This window comes from Crinia signifera, chromosome 5 (genome assembly GCF_055691185.1).
Source record: "Crinia signifera chromosome 5, ASM5569118v1, whole genome shotgun sequence".
Classification (NCBI taxonomy): Eukaryota; Metazoa; Chordata; class Amphibia; order Anura; family Myobatrachidae; genus Crinia; species Crinia signifera.
The window spans coordinates 310435251-310449531 of NC_139221.1; the positions used below are offsets into that span (position 1 = coordinate 310435251).

Sequence of the window (14281 nt, forward strand, 5' to 3'; positions counted from 1 at the left end):
GAGGAGCAGCCGAACACGAGGAAATGCACTGAAACTAGAGGGAGGAAGATTCAGGGGAAATTTGAGGAAAAATAACTTTACAGAATGGGTAGTGGATAAGTGGAATAGCCTCCCATCAGCGGTGGTAGAGGCAAATACAGTACAGCAATTTAAACATGCTTGAGATAAGAATATTGGTATCCTTACTAAAAAAATACAGATCAAATATGGTTTGAGGTAACATGTTTAAAAAAGGGGAAAGGTTGAGTCATAAGGGTGACAACAAGGAAGAACAAAAACGGGTTTTGGGGCATACTTAACAAATGATAATTTGGATAATATTAAAATTAACTGTTATTAAACATCATAGCTAAAACGACAGTACGTGTTGAGAAGAAATAACAAACAAAAAATATATATTTTCGTCACAAATTGATATTCAAGCACGAAATGGCAAGAATAAAATCCGTGTGATCAAATGGTTTAAATTCATTTTTGAAACAAATTTCAATACATTTCTGAGTCACATGGGAGTCTTTGACGCATGACACTTGGGGGCAGATGTATCATAGCAACGCTTATCGCGCCGCTATGATACTTCCTGCTTCGCTTCAATAGCGAGGCGAAGCAGGAAGGGACATCGACAAGATGTATTAACATCTTGTCTGCCGAAGCGGGGGAGCGTTAACTCCCCCCTTCGGCGATGTCCCTTTCTGGAGATAGCGCATCAGTTAATACTGATGCGCTATCTCCTGTCCCCCGGCCGGCCGCACTGGGCATGCGCGGGATCTCGCTGTCCACGCGAGATCCCCAGCGCAGCCCAGACGTAACAGCAGGGACAGCGCTGTCCCTGCTGTTTAGATAGGGCTTCGCCAGCCTGATGCTGGCGAAGCCAAAGCAGGCTTCGTGCGGAACGGTCAGCGATGCTGACCGTTCATACATTCGGCCTGCTATCATTTTGATAGCAGCGCCGATATGGACAGGGGCGCATAGCGCCCCTGTCCATTATCGCATCCCGGCCGCATCATACATGGGGGAGAAGCGGTATCAGTGCACATAACGTGCGCTGATACCCCTTCTCCCCCATAACGACACATCATACATCTGCCCCTATATTCCATATGTCAATTTTAATGCAATATAGTCCCAGTGGTAGAGTGGCTGAGTGCATGATTAGGAATAAAAAGAATAGAATGGCTCCTTCGACCGGTTTGTGGTGTTTCTGCTGTCTAGTGTGTTACAACTCCGGGTATTCCCTATTGGTCCCCCACACAAGTACTTGCCCGGCCATTCACTGCTTAGCTTCTGAGTTCGGAATGGGATTCAGGCGCACCAGTGATGTATGGCAGTAATTCCACCTTTTGATGAGAGGACACCTCTGTCTTCTGAAGAGAAGAATGTTTAAAAAGGGGGCAGACTAGATGGGCCAAGTGGTTCTTATCTGCTGTCACATTCTATGTTTCTATACTGTATGTTTCTATGAGATACACTACCAGCCAATCGGCTTCTAACTACAATATTACAGGCTGTGTTTGAAAGAGAACAGGGGCTGATTATTTGGTATTTTATCTGTCTATCTGTCTCTCCACTTGATAACTCTCCAGGATTTGTATATCTCCACCTTAACTTCTCTCTACTCTATCTCTCCTTAAGCTTTGATACATCTCACCTAAAATGTGGTACATGATCCTGAAGCTCTCCGTCTGTGGCCTTTTCAGATTTGCTTGATGATAAGACTGAAGTGCTGATATCTGTGTATAGTGCTTGTGTCTAACTGCAAATCTATTCTGTTTTCTTTATAGAATCTTCAGAAGGGGGCAGGATAGATGATTCTTAAAGAAGAAAGAGAACCCCCGACTGTTTCCTTGGACAAAACTTATTCACTACACCGGAAGATGAAGTATAATATATTATATCCAGTATACAATTAATAGTTTGATTAAATTTATTTCAATTGAGTGTATTAGCTGACTAGGCATAAGTATAAATAAGAATCCTGCTTTTTTCCTGATTGGCTAAGTGTGACAATCTTTGTTACTGATTAGTTGTTCTGGCTTGCAGTATCAATCATTAATTTGAGCCAATTAGGGGCTCAAGGGGAGTGTTTTGTTTTTAGGGGTATATAAGTGGGGGCTGATCTTGCAGACAGCCTCTTTGGTGATTTGGAGTGATTTGTAGCATCTACTGGCCGCCATGACCTCTCAGGATCAATTATAACTGAATAAAAAGCTTTTAGCAAAGTTGTCTTTGTGTCTATGTCATTATTTAATTTGGATAAGTTATGGTTAAATTTGGTTTAAGTTATTAGACAATTTTAAGGAGTAAATTGGGAAAAAAGCAATGGAGACATAAAAAAAACCCTTGAGATTGTGCAAAATGTCTTTGTTATTAGTTTGTACTTTATAAAACATTCATACATACAGGCAGGGCCGGCAACAGAAAACTTGGGGCCCCATACACTGATATCACGGAGGGCCCCCACCCTCTTAAACGCTACGAACTCCCTCCCATGCTTAAACCTAAACTGGATGCGCTCCCTTACCCTGCGGCCTCTCTATATCACAGGGACGCCAACCTTCAAACCGCAACCTGCGCTCTATCACACTCACACAATCCCTTACCCTGCAGCCTGTGCTCTATTACGCTTACACAATCCCCCACCCTGCGGCCTGTGCTCTATCACGCTGACGTGATCCCTCACCCTGCATTATGTCACACTGACGCCATTACTCACCATGCAGCCTGCGCTCTATCACACTGACGCAATCCCTCATCCTGCAGCATGCGCTCCATTACACTGACGCACTCCCTCACCATGCGACCTGCGCTCTATCACGCTGACGTGATCCCTCACCCTGCATTATGTCACACTGACGCCATTACTCACCATGCAGCCTGCGCTCTATCACACTGAAGCAATCCCTCATCCTGCAGCATGCACTCTATTACACTGACGCACTCCCTCACCCTGCGACCTGCATTATGTTACACTGGCGCAGTCCCTCACCCTGCGCTCTATCACACTGATGCAATAAATCCCTCACCCTGCGACCTGCATTATGTCACACTGACGCACTCCATCACCCTGCGCTCTATCACAATGATGCACTCCCTTACCCTGCGACCTGCGCTCTATCATGCTGACGTGATTCCCCCCTCAAGCTAATAATGACACTCCCAGTCCCCACTAGTTCTTAACCCTCATACCCAGAGGCCTATCCCCCCTCACCAGCATAACACACCCCACATAAATACAAACATACCGCTCACACTTACCTTTAAACCATCCGCAGAGTGCAGTCTCACTGCCTGTGTGGGCATGGAATTCCAGCAGCCTCTCCACTGTGTCCCCTCTGTAAAACCCCACCAGCACTAGGTATGCATACCTGCAGTAACTGTGTATAGTGCATCACACTTACTTTCCTCCGGCTGGTCATGGGTAAGGCACAGGTACCAGGGGGTCCCCTGAATAATCAAGAGCTTAATTACGCTTGCATTGTGGGAGTGGACTACAGGTGTCAGTGCAGAAAGAATTGGGTGCCAGGCCATCTCATAAAACAGCAATAAACAGTTTATTGAACAGATAGCAGGGATATAGCGGGGATATAGCGGTAATATACTGTAGCAGGGATAACTTCTGAACACTCTCCACCAGCACACAGCATAATGGTTACATCAAGTCACGTATCACACCATCTCCTCCAGCACATTAATCATATTGGTTACATCAGTTACATCAAGGCACCTCCTCCAGCACATCACTTAATTGCAGTGGCATAAATATGGCGAGCAGCAGTTCAAACACATCCTGGACCAGTAGTGCTACACATCACAGGTTACTGTCTCTCTCATACATAACAAGGACTCTTGTCAATGGGGGGCTACTCAGTATGCCACGTAGCTTCGACCACTCACCCAGATACTGTACGTCCTCTCCTGAGACTTACACCTGGCACTCTTCTAGGGCACCTCTACAGGTGGGCATTACCCTCTCACTGGATTCTGAGTACTGCTGCTTTCACACTGCGATCTCTCTCTCTCTCTCTGTCAGGTGCCTTACTGGGACTGGCAGCACTCCCCACATGTGCTGTGAGGGGCTCTCACTGAGGCTGCATTCTCCTCATATTTCTCTGCAGAAAAGCACCCACATGTGCTGCTGCTCTCTCCATAGAAGGAGTGCAACTCAAGACTGCTGTTTCCAAAGCTGGGGACCATGGAAATAACAGCTAGCCATTCCATGGTCCCAGCAACCATCCATGCACCTTCTTCTTCACTCCAGACTTGTGCTGAATCTGCTGCTTTCTAACTTACACTTCCTGTCTTCCCCCTCTGCAGGAGGCTTGCATGTCATCATTGCCTGATCTCAATAGTTCTCCCAATCAGTGCACAGGAAATAGCCTTAGCTATGCATGATAAAACTAAATAGTATTAACCCCTTACCGACACAGCCTGTTTTTGCCTTCCTGACAGAGCCCTTTTTTTCAAATCTGACATGTATCACTTAAGTGGGGATAACTTTTTTTTGCTTTTACTTATCCCAGTGATTTTGAGATTGTTTTCTCGTGACACATTGTACTTCAAGTTAGTGGTAAATTTTGGTCGATACAGTCTGTGTTTTTTTGTGAAAAATACCAAAATGTCGTAAAAAAATGGAAAATTTAGCAATTTTCAAAATGTTAAATTTTCTGCTTGTGAGACAAATAATCATACCACTCAAAATAGTTAATAACTAACATAGACCATATGTCTACTTTATGTTTCCATCATTTTTTCAACCTCCTTTCAATTTTTTTGGACACTAGGAGGCTTAAAATATGAATAGCAAATTCTTAAATTTTCAAGAAAATTTCAAACACTGATCTTTTTAGGGACCACTTCAGTTCTGATGTGACTTTGAGGGACTTGTATGTGAGACACCCCCATAAATGATGCCATTTCAAAAACTGCACCCCTCACAGTATTCAAAACAGCATTTTGGAAGTTTGTTAACCCTTTAGGTGTTTCACAGGAATTAAAACAAAGTGTAGGTGAAATTTCAAAATTTCATTTTTTTTGCAGATTTTCAATTTTAATACATTTTTCTAAGGAAAACAGTAGATTTTACTAGAGAAATGTGACTAAAAATTGATTCCCCCAATTCTTTTGTTTTCATAAATATCCTATATGTGGCCCTAGTGTGCACGTTGACCAAACCACAGGCTTCATAATAGAAGGAGCACCTACTTGATTTTGGAGCCTCCTTTTTATGAGATTATTTTTTAGGCACCATGTAGGTTTCTAGGCACCATAAGATGCTAAAAGTTAGGAACCCCCCACAAGTGACCCCATTTTGCAAACTACACCCCTCAGGGAATTCATCTAGGGGTATAGTGTACATTTCAAACCCCCAGGGGTTTCACCAATTGTGGTACAACTGGGCTGTGAAAATGAAAAATTACATTTTTTACACAAAAATGCAGTTCTGGCTCAAAAATTTTCATTTTCACAAGGAATGAAGGAGACAAAGCACCCCAAAATCCTTGCCCCAATTTCTCCCGAGTACGGCAATGCCTCATATGTGACCAAAAAATACCATTTGGGTGCATGGCAGGACTCAGAAGGGAAGGAGTGATTTTTGGATTTTGCAGCACAGATTCTGGTGGAATGAATGGTGGGTGCTATGTCGCATTAGCAAGACCCCCGAAGCACCAATACAGTGGAACCCCCCCACAAGTGACCCCATTTTGCAAACTACACCCCTCAGGGATTTCATCTAGGGGTATAGTGTACATTTCAAACCCCCAGGGGTTTCACCAATTGTGGTACAACTGGGCTGTGACAATGAAAAATTACATTTTTTTACACAAAAATGCAGTTCTGGCTCAAAATTTTTCATTTTCACAAGGAATGAAGGAGACAAAGCACCGCAAAATCTGTGCCCCAATTTCTCCCGAGTACGGCAATGCCTCATATGTGACCAAAAAATACCATTTGGGTGCATGGCAGGACTCAGAAGGGAAGGAGTGAATTTTGGATTTTGCAGCACAGATTCTGGTGGAATGAATGGTGGGTGCTATGTCGCATTAGCAAGACCCCCGAAGCACCAATACAGTGGAACCCCCCCACAAGTGACCCCATTTTGCAAACTACACCCCTCAGGGAATTCATCTAGGGGTATAGTTTACATTTCTAACCCCCAGGGGTTTCACCAATTGTGGTACAACTGGGCTGTGAAAATTAAAAATTAAATTTTTTTACACAAAAATGCAGTTCTGGCTCAAAATTTTTCATTTTCACAAGGAATGAAGGAGACAAAGCACCCCAAAATCTGTGCCCCAATTTCTCCCGAGTACGGCAATGCCTCATATGTGACCAAAAAATACCATTTGGGTGCATGGCAGGACTCAGAAGGGAAGGAGTGATTTTTGGATTTTGCAGCACAGATTCTGGTGGAATGAATGGTGGGTGCTATGTCGCATTAGCAAGACCCCCGAAGCACCAATACAGTGGAACCCCCCCACAAGTGACCCCATTTTGCAAACTACACCCCTCAGGGAATTCATCTAGGGGTATAGTGTACATTTCAAACCCCCAGGGGTTTCACCAATTGTGGTACAACTGGGCTGTGAAAATGAAAATTTACATTTTTTTACACAAAAATGCAGTTCTGGCTCAAAATTTTTCATTTTCACAAGGAATGAAGGAGACAAAGCACCCCAAAATCTGTGCCCCAATTTCTCCCGAGTACGGCAATGCCTCATATGTGACCAAAAAATACCATTTGGGTGCATGGCAGGACTCAGAAGGGAAGGAGTGATTTTTGGATTTTGCAGCACAGATTCTGGTGGAATGAATGGTGGGTGCTATGTCGCATTAGCAAGACCCCCCGAAGCACCAATACAGTGGAACCCCCCCACAAGTGACCCCATTTTGCAAACTACACCCCTCAGGGAATTCATCTAGGGGTATAGTGTACATTTCTAACCCCCAGGGGTTTCACCAATTGTGGTACAACTGGGCTGTGAAAATGAAAAATTACATTTTTTTACACAAAAATGCAGTTCTGGCTCAAAATTTTTCATTTTCACAAGGAATGAAGGAGACAAAGCACCCCAATATATGTGCCCCTATTTCTCCCGAGTACGGCAATGCCTCATATGTGACCAAAAAATACCATTTGGGTGCATGGCAGGACTCAGAAGGGAAGGAGTGATATTTGGATTTTGCAGCACAGATTCTGGTGGAATGAATGGTGGGTGCTATGTCGCATTAGCAAGACCCCCGAAGCACGGTGAAATTATGAACCTAATAATCCATAGATGTGTGGTATATTTTAGAGCACTCCTTCATACATAGGCCGGGTTTGTCGGGGCAAGTTTCACAGTGGAAAATAGTTTGCTTTCGTATTCCCTTTTTATAGCAAACTTTGCACCTTTTTTGTGTCCTGCCCTTTTTTCCAGGGAGGGGATTTCGTTTGGAAAATGCTGCCCTGATACAATACGGGGGCCAGTACTAGAAGTACTGGGGCCAGTACTAGAAGTACTGGGGCCCTCTGCCTGCTGGTTCCCAAATATTAGGCCCTTTATGACTTCCTCTTGAAAGTGCATAAATGTCCCCGTCTGGCTGGTAGAACGGAATAGTACGTGAGCGTTATACAGTGCCATCTGGATGATATACACGGCCAGCTTCTTGTACCATATTTTTGTTTTCCGCAGGGCACTGTACGGCTTCAGTACCTGATCTAAAAGATCCACTCCGCCCATGTACTTATTGTAATCTAGGATACAAATAGGTTTTGAGGTGTGGGTACTGGTACCTCGTACAGGGACGGAGGTGGTACTTTCTTCCTGAATTGTTGTCAGTATAAGGACATCCCTCTTGTCCTTATATTTGACCAACAACATATTTTCGGTGCATATTCCCCTGCTTTCACCCTTTCTCAGTAATTGGGCAACGTGCGTTTTTGGGAGGCCTCTTTGGTTCTTGCGCACAGTACCGCAAGCTGCTGTACCTCTTGAACCAAGGGCCTTAAACAGGGGGATGCTGGTGTAAAAGTTATCCACATAGAGGTGATAACCTTTATCCAGGAAGGGGTGCACTAAATCCCAGACAATCTTTCCACTAACACCTACGAGGGAGGGGGGGCATTCTGGCGGTTCAATTCTTGTGTCCTTCCCTTCATATACCCTAAACCTGTGGGTGTACCCTGAGGTACTTTCGCACAGCTTATACATTTTTATGCCATACCTTGCCCTCTTATTGGGAAGGTACTGGCGGAATTTAACCCTTCCTTTAAAATGTATAAGTGACTCGTCCACACAAATTAATTTTTGGGGGATGTACATCTCAGCAAATTTGGCGCTGAAATGATCAATGACCGGCCTGACTTTGAATAGCCGGTCAAAGGTGGGATCATCTCTAGTTGGGCACTGTGCATTATCGTTGTAATGCAAAAATTTAAGGATCGTCTCAAAACGAGACCGGGTGATGGCCATACGATGAAGTGGGGTGCTGTACAGAACATCTGTACTCCAATATTGCTTAATTTCTGGCTTTTTAACTATGCCCATATGTAACACCAGACCCCAAAACGTCATCATCTCTACTGCATATACAGGGGTCCACCTAGCAAATGATGACATGGGGTTTTGGGCAATAAACTGCTGGGCATATAAATTACTTTGGTCCAGCATTAAATTTATAAAATCATCAGAGAAAAAGACTTTGAAAAAGTCAATTTCTTTGAGGCCTGTACTATCAAATTGGATTCCTGGGTTGGCCAAAAACTCAGGAACCTGGGGCTCAAAATTGTCTGGTGGTGGGGTCCATACGAGATCAATCATTGGGGGGGGGGTCTCAGCTGCTCTACGGGGGCGTCTTTGAGGGGGTCGCTCATCACTAGAGGAGGAAGAGGAGCTTAAGACAAATGCCAATTCATCGCTTACTTCACTGGCTGTGTCAGTGTCAGAGGCAAGAAGGGCATATGCCTTCTCCGCTGAAAACAGTCTTTGCGATGATTGGGACATTTTTATTATTTTTAATTGTAGTGTTTCAACACGTGTATAGTGTAGGGGGGGGGGGTACAAACTTTATTTTAACACGAGGGGTATGTAGTGTGTATGTAGTGCTTTAACACGTGTAAGTTTAAAAGAAAAAAAAAAAAGCTCCTGCGCCAAAAATTGAGCACAGATGTTGGTCAGTAACGTCCGTCACTGATCAGCGCTCAGCGGGCACAGGACACCCACAAAAGCACCGTGGGTGTAAAAACAATATAAAAAAAAAAAAAACACAGCACTCTCCAAAAAAAAAACAATAAAAAAAAAACTGCAGAAAAAAAATTATATCAACCCTGTGCCAAAAATGCTGTTCAGTGATGTACGTCACTGATCAGCGCTCAGCGGCCACAGGACACCCACAAAAGCAACGTGGGTGTAAAAACAATTTAAAAAAAAAAACCCACAGCACTCTCCAAAAAAAAAACAATTAAAAAAAACTGCAGAAAAAAAATTATATCAACCCTGTGCCAAAAATGCTGTTCAGTGATGTACGTCACTGATCAGCGCTCAGCGGCCACAGGACACCCACAAAAGCAACGTTAGTGTAAAAACAATTTAAAAAAAAAACTCACAGCACTCTCCAAATAAAAAAACAATTAAAAAAAACTGCAGAAAAAAATTATATCAACCCTGTGCCAAAAATGCTGTTCAGTGATGTACGTCACTGATCAGCGCTCAGCGGCCACAGGACACCCACAAAAGCAACGTGGGTGTAAAAACAATTTAAAAAAAAAAAACCACAGCACTCTCCAAAAAAAAAAAATTTAAAAAAACTGCTGATGACTCAAAGGCAACAGAAATTTGATAAAAAAAAAAAATTAGATCAACCCTGTGCCAAAAATGCTGATCAGTGATGTACGTCACTGATCAGCGCTCAGCAGCCACAGGACACCCACAAAAGCACCGTGGGTGTAAAAACAAAACCCCACTGCACTCTCCAAAAAAAAAAACTGCTGATCAGTGATGCAACACTGATTAGCAGTGAGGGGCAGCAGGCACACAACTGTGGGTGCAACCTGACAGGGTATATATAATAAAAAAAAACCTGGACCCCAAAAAGGTGCTGATCACTTAGTTTATAGTGATCAGCACAAAAGGGGGGCAGCAGGGGGGAGCAGATACAAAATTATAGCACAAAATTATAGCACACAATTTAAATCTCTGCCACAATGACGCTGCTGCAGCAGCAGCAGCAGCAGCAACACAAGGAAGTCACAAGGAAGTCACACCAGGAGCTGGCAGCACGGATGCCACCAACGATCAGGTCAGTATAGGGCACAGATGGGCACGGAGACCGCTCTGCACGCTGTTCCTGACCGGAATGGCAGCTGCAGGGCTATCTCCGTTATTCCATCTGAGGTGAAATGGCTGTGATTGGTCCGTCGGTCCGACGGACCAATCACAGCCTTTTGGGGGCAGGTGGGGTGAGTTGGGGTGACACCAGTGTCACCCTTACACCCGGTGGTGATTGGTGCTGTACTTTACAGCACCAATCACCACCGATCCCTGTGTCACCGGCGAACGTTATTCGCCGGTACACAGAAAACGCTGTAATTGGCTGTTCACATATAACAGCCAATCACAGCGATCGCCGAACAGGGGGGGTATCGCTGCCCCCCCTGGGCAATGAGGGAAGATGTCTGCTGTCAGGGACAGCAGACATCGTCCCTCTGTCACCGCGTCTCTAGATGCGGTGGCACTTTAAAGTCATGACGTACATTTACGCCATGTGTCGGGAAGTACATCCCGGCCATGACGTAAATGTACGTCAAATGTCGGGAAGGGGTTAACTATTGCAGTACCAGGGTATTAAATATCCATAGCAAATCCAATAACAGGAGGAAACACTGAACTCACTGAACTTGAAGCAGCAGCTGCATAGCTCTGCCCATTTAGCCCCGCCCCCGGTGGGACAATTGTAGCTCCACCCACCCACCTAGCAAGGATGCTGGGCTTCTGAGGGGGGAAGGCTAGGGGGTGAGTGCTGCTGTGGCTACTGAGAATCCTGGGACACGTGAGAGCCTCCTGTTCTGCTGCTGCTCCTGGAGGCTGTCACATATTCTCACACCACTGCTGACACCTGACAGTGAGTCTCCTCGGGAGCAGGAGCAGAAGCAGCCGGGTATGTCTCACGACCCAGCCCGCCACTGATGGGGGGCCTCTTCTCGGGCCCCTCAGATCGGCAGGGCCCGGGTTAGCTATACCCATTGACCCCCCTGTCGCTGGGCCTGCATACAGGTACTGAGGGAAGGTGACAACCAGTAAGGAATCTGCCAGTGCAAGGGTGGGGTGTAGTCCATATCTTTTTCCAGGGCCGGCTCTACCAATTATGCAGATTTAGGGTCACCGGATCTGAAGGATGCTTCATAAAATTCTCTCTGCTCCAGCTGAGCAGAGCAGCGCTTCCTTGCCAGCCCAGTCTTTCTGTGTCATGAGCTTAAGCAGAACTGCTCAGGCATGCTGTTAAGGCCCCCATACACTATGCGATTTGGGCACGATTTCACCCGATTCGGATGAATCGGGCCATGAAATCGGCCCAAATCACACTTGCACACACCCCGTCCGATCCGATGTGCGGTCTTGTGCGCATCGGATCGGGGTCGGGAGGTCGGACGGGCTGCACATAAGATTTGCTAAATATTATGTGCAGCCCAGCGCCGGAGCCATGCGGGGATGACAGCGGGCGGGGGATGCTGGCTATTGAGAGCCGAGCAGGGGGAGGCTGCATAGGGAGCCGGGCAGGAGGCACTTGAATCTGTTCCTCCCTGCCCGGCGCTCTGCTCCCGCTGTCACCCCACCGCAACAGCCTCCTCCTCCCCGGCTCCCTATGCAGCCACCCCCCTGCTCGGCTCTCTATTAGCCCGCATCCCCCGCCCGCTGATGTCCCCCGCATGGATCCCTCCTCCTGCAGCTCCCCGGGGACTGCATATGATAAATCCATGCGATTTATCATATGCAAACCATGGCACATCAAGTGCCTAATCGTGTGTCCCCCTCCCGGGGAGCTGCAGGGTGAAATCAGGTCCGATTTGTCCCTAGGACAAGTCAGACTAATGTATGGGGGCCTTTAGGCAAGACGGGCCCATCAGACCATTGGCCAGTCCGGCCCTGGTTATATGACATGCATTATCACCAGTGGCGTATCTATCAAAATTGCGCCCCCTACTCCTATTTTGACATCCCCCCAAGTAAAGATAACAACCCTCCCACTCCGCAGCCCATGCCCTCGTGCCTTACCCTCTACTGTAAATACAGTACTATTTATTAAGTTATAATAGAATATATCGTGTTTCATTTTTTTTCAAGCCTCCCCCTTCTCTTCTATTTGTGGAACATACATCTGGTTGACCTGCGGTGGAGTTCCAGCAGTCAGAAAACCAATGCCGGCATCCCCACTAGGGTTGCAGGGAATCCGGAAAGGGGTCAGTTAATTATACTTAGCTGACCCCCCTGTTGTTATTGTTATGTTCCCCACAGTATTACATATACCCCTGTCTGTTATTACCCTGGCTAGTGTTATTACTATTATGTTTTGTGTTATTACTGTTATGTTCCCCACAGTATTACATATACCGCTTTCTGTTATTACCCTGTCTAGTGTTATTACTGTTATGTTTTGTGTTATTACTGTTATGTTCCCCACTCTTACAGGATGGTAACCGCATCCCCTTTATACTTCAGAGATAAAATGACAGCGCTCCAACACCTGACCCATGAATTCATTTTGACTACTTGCAATTACCCATGGCAACGTTGTTCTCAGACACTGTGCCCAAGTATACCTATTGATGAATGGTCCAAGACGTAAGTTTAAAGCTCAATTGAGACAACAGTGTTACCCTTCGAGAGTCTGATTCCTCATCATACCCAATCTAGACATAAATGGAAATAAATCAAATAAAAAGGACATAAATCCAGTCACAAAAAAATCATCTTTTCTCAACCTACATACAAAATAACTGAAATCCCCTAAATTCATATTGGAGTTAGTTATAGCTGCTCTGACAGATTTCCAGGAGACTCCATATTGGGCAACTAGACTCTTTTGGCCTACTTGAAAGGGGTGTTGCCTTATTGGGGGACTGTTTTCAACACTAAGGGAGCAAGTCTAGTAGCCCTGGAGATGCTGGCTGGCCCCAGAGATGGGACTGTTTGCAGTGCCGGGTATAAATCTGCGGTTGTTGAGAGCTACAGTGTATCATGCCAGCTTCTGTCACTGCAGAAGCACCGGCACTTTGATGTAACGACTTTTGAGGTAAAACCTGGGTGCATGCTACGCCCCCTGTACCCGGATTGTAATACCACTTATAATTGGCATAGGTGTTATTGACATCCTTGCACTCCTGACACTCTTTACATATTTAGATTGATTGACAGATGTCTAGATAGACAGTGAACATGTCGACACTCTAGAGTCAACATACATATGTTCGGCATGGTGAAATGGTCAATATCAACAACTGGTCAACACATGAAAAGGTCAGCACCAGTTTGTCATTACTTTTTTTATTCTACTTTTTCATCCATTACCCTCCACATCCTCAGGTGTTCTCAAATAGGATCCTATACATAACCTCACCTTTGTAGCAGAGTTTCTCACCCAGTTTTAAGTAGGGATGAGCAAATTCGGATTAGAGGGATCCGGATACCCCTGGACACCCCTAATATGAACCTGCTCTCAGAGCCTGGTTGGGATTTCCCATCCAGGCTCAGAGCACGGGTCTTGGAACATTGCAAGATGCCACAGTCAGATCTTGTGATATCCAGACCCTATATATGTGGGCAGGCAGTGCCATTTCCTCACTCCAGCTTAGGAGAGAGGAGAGGAAGGGTGTGCTGTGGTGTGGTGTCAAGACTTGTGTCATGTCCTGCTGAGTCCAGTCCAGTGATACTGCTGCCATTAAAGTCCAGTCCAGTGATACTTCTGCATACAGTATGTCCAGCCCAGTGATCCTGCTGTATAAATTCACTCTAGTGACACCGCTTTAGCTCCATTCCAGTGATAGTGCTGTTTAAGTCCAGTCCAGTGTCACTGCTGCAGTTCCAGTCCAGTGATAGTGCTATATAAGAAAAGTCCAGTGGTACTGCCATTAAATTCCAGTGATACAGCAGTTAAAGTTCAGTTATTCTGCAGTTCCCGTCCAGTGATAGTGCTGTATGAGTTCAGTCCAGTGCTACTGGCAATAAAATCCATCCCAGTGATACTGCTGCATAAATCCAGTCCAGTGATACTGCTTTTTAAGTCCATTGGTACTGATGTAAAGTCC

The 14281-nt window shown here is 45.4% G+C and overlaps 1 pseudogene; it reads right to left on the bottom strand.

The window, feature by feature from the left end:
* Positions 1–1213: 1213 nt before the first annotated feature.
* Positions 1214–1333, bottom strand: LOC146006005 (5S ribosomal RNA; annotated as a pseudogene).
* Positions 1334–14281: the final 12948 nt, after the last annotated feature.